Genomic DNA, 7,224 nt, shown 5'->3' on the forward strand with positions numbered 1-7,224 from the left:
ACAAGTTAAAATGTTTAAGTGACATTAAATTACAAAATCCATTTTTACTCTTGACCTACCAAGCCCCAAGAGGGATCAAATATTTTTTCACTCTATGCTAGTTGGGATATCATGATATTTGATCCCTCTGGGGGCTTAGTAGATCCAGAGTAAAGATGGATCTATGTTGGTTTAATTCCCCCCTTTAAATAGGCTACATTCCATGTGAATACCATGGGTCAATACCGTGTGCCGTCTTTATTTTTATTAACACTAATATTAGGGTTAATAATGTTATTTTTCATGGTAATAATAATAATTTGGCCCATGTTATTTGACCAATAGTCTTCACCTAAATATAACACATTTTTTGACTGTTCTTAAATATAAGGTGACTTATGGAGTAAATATAAAAAAATGTTTTATCTATTCACCACACCTCTCGTTTATTTACAATTTTATCGATTTACCATATCTCTATTATAAATATGGTATTTTTCTCATAGGATTCACTTAAATAAAATCTCTTTTTTGAGTCTTCTTAAATAGAAAGAGGGTTATGGACTAAATATAAAAATATGCTTTATTTATTTACCATACCTGTAGTTTATTTATATTTTTATTTATTTACCATACCTTTGGAGTAAGTATAAAAAGAGGTTTTATTTATTTACCATACCACCACTTTATTTATATTTTTATTTATTTACAACCTTGCATGTTCTTAAATATAAGGTGATTTATGGAGTAAATATAAAAATATGTTTTATTTATTTACCATACATCTCATTTATTTATATTCTTATTAATTTACCATATGTCTTTTATAAATATGGTATTTGGTCCATAGGATTCACTTAAATAAAACCTCTTTTTTTAGCCTTCTTAAAAATAGAGCTATAGACTAAATATAAAAAGAGGTTTTATTTATTTACCATACCTCTAGTTTATTTATATTTTTATTTATTTACCATACCTTTGGAGTAAGTATAAAAAGAGGTTTTATTTATTTACCATACCTCCACATTATTTATATTTTTATTTATTGGGACCAAATACAACCTCCCAAAACACAAAATGGGTGATTGCAAATGAATTTAAAATTGCAAAGTAAAAAATCGGGCGATTGTAATGGAAGTTAATCTCCCAAACTAGGTGAATCGGGTCAAATGATTCTTTTCATAGTTTATCCACCCTTTTTATGGGCTAAAATGAAAAAAATAATTAATTTTTAAATAAAAGTTGGGTTAAATATATGAAATGGGTGTTTTATAAAAATTTCATCCCTCCAAAATGAAAAACCCCTTAAATTTTTCCCTTGGGCTAAAATTCGCCCCTAAAATTTACCATGGACCCAAGTTCATAGTTAGTTGCACTATCTAACAAAACCCTAAACCACCATCCCTTTTGGCAACGACTTGCTTGTGCAGACCATAGACTCACCCGAGGTGCTAATGGGGGATGTTGGAACCAGGTTTCCATATCGAGAAGGATATGGAGTGTGGATCTCGTCTTAGCCTTATATCTATTTCTGCGCTATGTGATATTACTTAATATTATACTGCATTTGATCTATTCATACAAAAAGACTACTCACGGATCTAAACTCTATCTATTGTGGATAAATCAATGGACCTTAATTGTAATTAATTGTAACTGCATTCAGCTATGAATTCCGATTTGATCTTTATTGCGCAACACAAAAGTAAACAATAATCGCATAAAGTAAAGTAGAAAAGGTAGGCACACAAAGCTGCCTTCAAAATCTTCTTTATTAACTGCAGATCTTCAGAGTTACAATTTTCTTTCCTTACCCACACAGCTGTAGACTTACCAAGGTCTTCGCTCACATAGTTGTAGGAGCATTCCCCTTTGCTCTATTATAAAAATATATGACAATACAAGCTCAAACGATCAAAAAATTATTAATGCCTTTGACTTACTAAGACAACCCTTTATCTATATTTTTCCCCTACAATACTATGGTCCACAAACCATTGGCAGACTCAAAACATTCAAATTATTCCCATCCCTTTACAAAAATAAGGGGCTTTGACTCACCCTAAAGCCCTTATGACTCCTAAGACATTATGTGAACCACTTTTCACTCCTCAAAATGTGGGTTCTTTACAAAATTTTGAGATAGGGTTTAAAAAAATTAGAAAATAAATCAAAGATTCTTCGATACTCAGAAAATGAATTTTTAAATTATTATTGTGGGTTCTTTACAAAATTTTGAGATAGGGTTTAAAAAAATTAGAAAATAAATCAAAGATTCTTCGATACTCAAAAAATGAATTTTTAAATTATAATAATAATTTTTTAAAAATGTATATTATTAATTTCATTTTTTTTATTTTATCATAATTTATTACGATAATTATTTTTCTCCCTCGTGTTTTTATATCAATATCCTCAAATTTTCTTTTTGTCTCACGTATTTAACTTAAATATCTCACTTATAATGAATTTTAGTGCTCATAGATTTCCTAGATATTTTTTCCGTAATAAGTATATTAGTATATCCAAATTTTGTGTGCTCGACGTTATTACAATTTAAAATAGAGTAATCTTGTGATTAACGTTCGAAGAAACGTCATCTAAAGCATTAAACCAGTTTCTTCAAATTATTTTGTATAAAAGTTTGCAAGCACAAATCTAAGTTATAATAATTTAACAATAAAATTGTTAAACAAAATATATATTAAAATACACATATTATAATTTGGAATGAACAAATAAATTGTTAGGTTACTATCTACTCATAAAAAAGAGTCAATTGAGTTTTTAATCAGTGTAATCATGATAAAATTATTAGAATTTATATCCCAATCATGTTTAAGAAGCAGGATGATGTGTCTTTTGATGTGAGTTTCCAAGTTAGAGAGAGCATCTAGGGAGGCAGATGATTCCTATTACTTTCCCTATAACATAATTAATATTTTCTAAGTCCAATAAACGATTCTCAAATTCATAACAGTATGGTCTCTAACGTCATTTTCCTCTTATTTTTTTGTTACCCATGGCCTTCTTCCAATTTTTCCATTTTATAGATAAAGCAGTGGTCATGCCCATGGATGGCATGATGTAATTTTTACACTATCATTCCTTAGACCTCAAATTCTTATAGTAGGAAACGTCAACAACACCAATTAGACATCGCTTCTAGTATTTTGTTTAACATTAGAGGGGCCATATATTGGTTGAATTGATATAAAATATATCCATTATTGCAAACTCTCCTGGATCTTCCATCTTCTCCTCAAGGTATCTCTAAAAAATAATACTGTACCCCAAATCCATGGAACAATTAATAACCACCTTTAATTCCTTCATATTTTCCCATCCTAGACAAGGCAATCATTAACATTATACTAGTCATTAAGAAAACAATAATCATCTTATTGACTTTCAAATTAACCCTAATTCCTTTATACTTTTCCATATTAGATAAGACAAATATCAACCTTAGATCAGGCCATGGAGGTTTCGACATAAAAAAAATCAACCAAACAAACTATAATCGTAATGATCAAAATTTAATAATAAGAAATAACAAAAGAAAGTGGACATGGGATTTTAATTCCCTTATCTTTTACATGTATAAGATTTGAAAATTATTATAAAAATCATCAACCATCGGGGTAGGTCGAACCATGGACGTCCCACACTAGAAGGTGATTTGCAACCAATTTAGGGTTTCCACCCAGTTTTATAACTTAATTTACTTGTCTAACAAGGCTTGTGGGTGTTTGTGTTAGGCTCAACGGTAAAGTGATAGTCCTACTCACTCGATCACAAACATCCTTGGTGATACGTGAAAGGTCTCTCTCTCTCTCTCTATATATATATATATGTGTGTGTGTGTGTGTGTGTGTAGAGAGAGAGAGATTATCACCTTCAACCCTCTTACAATTAAACAACTTTTGTATATATTGTAGAGTGTATATTCTATGTTATGACTTTTGTATATATTGTATTGTGAACATTCTATGTTATGAAACAATTTTATTTATTCAAATTAAGACATTTCAAATTTAATAGCAAAATATTTTAATTTTAATCCAAATTATTTTCGTAATAATTTTGTTACCAATAACTAATCATATGTTGAATGAAAATCAATTTAATTTGACTTGTTTCTTCATGTCTTTATTTTAGTCATCACAAGTCAATCAACAATATTGGATGACACTAATTCTTAATTCATGTATTAATTCTTCTTGTAATAATAATAATAAATAAATAAAATTATAATTTAATTATTTTATTTTTTTATTTTAACTCGACTTGTTTCTTCATTTCTTTATTTTAGTCATCACAACTCAATCAACAATATTGAACGGCACTAATTCTTAATCCATGTATTAATTATTCTTATAATAATAGTAAATACATAAATAAAAATATATATTTTATTTTTTATTTTATTTTAATAATGTAAGATATATTATAGAATAAATATTTTGATACCTATCTTAAATTATTGTTTTTAAACCTTTACTAATTATTGTCTTTCTATAATTATATTAACTTTAATTAAATAAATACTTTAATAATACAATTACTCTTAACTGATCATAATTTATCTATTTAATAAATTAACATAAATTCAACTTAACCTTTTTCTTTCCGTAAAAGATAACAAAAAAATCTACAATATTAAAAGATATAAGTTCTTTATCTTTTAACCATGCTTCTCAAATAATCTAATCATATTATTTTAATTTGAGTTCAATAGTTAGTGATACTTTTTAAATTAAAGAACTACTGAGTAATGCACTTCGTTGCTATGCTTAATCTCAATCACGGGCTTTGTGGTTTAAGAACATTTTATGGTTTACAACTACTTCCTTCTCTTTCTTTGACTTTTAGTTTTTAAAATATTTGTCTTTTAATAATATAATATTATTTTAATATGATATAAAGCCAGATGGGTTGTGATAGTGGAAATGCCATCTTAGCTTGGATTAAAATATTTCAATTAACAACAACACACCTTTAAAAATTATGAAAAATTAATCAGCGATGTTGGGTAATCAATTTTACTAATGTGCATTGAATTGTGCCAGAGATAGTGTCAAACATTCACACAAAGCAATTTTAAACTGAAATTGTTGAGCTGGTAATATCTCACTTTAACGGGACTTAGAAAGAGGGCGATAGAATAAATATCATTATTCAGCTTGTGAAAATCCGTTTTTCCAACAACTATTAAGAAATTAAGAAATAAAAAGACAACGAAATGTTCGTAGATGTAATAGCCGTGAAGAATTCATAGATGTAATAATAGGGAAGAATTACAAAGAGTTGTACATTAGAATTTTTCCTTAGATTTTATAACCTTTAAAAAGAGGACCTGAAGGCGTTTAAAACTTTAATCAAAATATTGGAGCATTGTGAGAAAAGGTAACTTGCACATGTAGAAAAACATAGATGGTAATTACGCAAACAAAAACCATGCAGAATTGTTGAATGAAACATAGAGCTGAAGATTAAAGTTCAAAAATTTTGATGCGAAATTGAGACCTTATGGCAAGATTCCTAAATCATATTTGCCAAGGCTGCAAGTTTACGGGCAAAAGAAGAAATTCTACCTTAAATGATACAGAAACAAACGGAATACTTGTTACATTTAGAAGAAATAGTTGAAATCCATTAATTAATTACCACACTGAGAGATGACCATAAGTTGTACACATCAACAAAAAATTAAACCATACAACTTCAAAGATTTCAAGGTTTTTGGGTTCGCCTCGTTTTGTCTTCCAAGATTTCAAGGTTTTTGGGTTCGCCTCGTTTTGTCTTCCAGTTATTACTAGCAATTGTCCCAAAAGGTACAAAGAGAGGCCGATAGGATTATTAAATTACAATTGTTGAATTTCACTGAAAGAAATGTTGGTTCAAGTCTACAAGGAGCAAAGAGATTTGATGTTTGGAGTTCTATGCTTTTTGGTCACTTCTTTAAATACAAAATAGTTACGACTCTAGAAAGTAAATTTACTTGCAAATCCAATACATCAAGATTATGTAACCGATAAAGCACATCTGGTATACTTCCTACACATAAAAAGACATCAAGACATCACTGAAGCTTTCCATGTTCTAAAGATGCAACAAATATAGTTTCATGATCAACTGCCATAAAAACGCATCATTGAATCTTTCCAGTCAAGAAGAATGGCATGAAAGAAATATGCTGATGGTGCAAGTGAAACCATACAACCCAAAGTTCTAGTTTGACAAGTTAACAGAGAAAAAGCATTGGTTATCCTCCCCACGAAGACGTTGTGTCAGAGCTCAATCTGGACAGACGTACGAAAAGGGGATCCATTTCAATAGGAATTTTTAGGATTTGTAAAGAGAAATTGTTCATATTCATGAAACAATGCAGGCAAATGAACTAAAGAGTTTAACCCAAGCTTTAGAGGAAGTCTAATGATTTGTAAAGAGATTGTTCATATTCATAAAACACCGCAAACAAATGAGAGTTTAACTCCAGTTTTATCATTATGAGAAAACAGAAATGAATTCATGAAGATCAACTGATTGTTATTCCAACCCCATGAGAAGGCCATGAAAATAACACAAATCATGCACAGTGAACAGATACTATAGTGGAAGTTGGATGTTTGATATAAAATAACAAATTCACACAACTGCAAGTATCAGTATAGGAGAAGTAGGCTTTGAAATTGTTATTTTTTTTCCAATCAAGGGCTTTCAAAATTAATCTCTCGTGGTGTAGACCATTGTTTTCTTTTGTTTTAGAATTTTGTTGACATTATCTTTTCTTGCCCAGGTATAGCACACACTCCTCAACTACCTTGCAATCAAACACAATTACAGTCCTCAACTACCTTGCAATCAAACACAATTGAGTTAGGGTAGAAACTTCCCCAAAATGTCACCGTGCAATGGGAAAAATGAAAATGAGGAAAAATCACTCAAAGAAAGGAACCTAACTGTCAGTATGCCAAGGGAAAAATAAATAGAGAAAAATAGGTGTCAGTAAGGTTGACTATCACTGTATCTGCACCATGCAGAGGGAAAAACAAGACAAACGAGGCCGAGAATGTTTCCTCCAGCAATAGGTAATATTATCAGTCTTTATTTTGACGCTCGACTACCCTAACCCTCACCCACCCATTCGTTTCGACTACAGTACCTTTGAGAATCGAGATAAGGAAGGTACACTCGAGATAAGGCATAAAACCAAATGACAATAAAAGGTACGACTACAAC

The sequence above is a fragment of the Pinus tabuliformis genome, chromosome 5_2 (assembly GCF_031772625.1).
Source record: "Pinus tabuliformis cultivar Carrire ecotype Pingquan chromosome 5_2, CPIR1, whole genome shotgun sequence".
Classification (NCBI taxonomy): Eukaryota; Viridiplantae; Streptophyta; class Pinopsida; order Pinales; family Pinaceae; genus Pinus; species Pinus tabuliformis.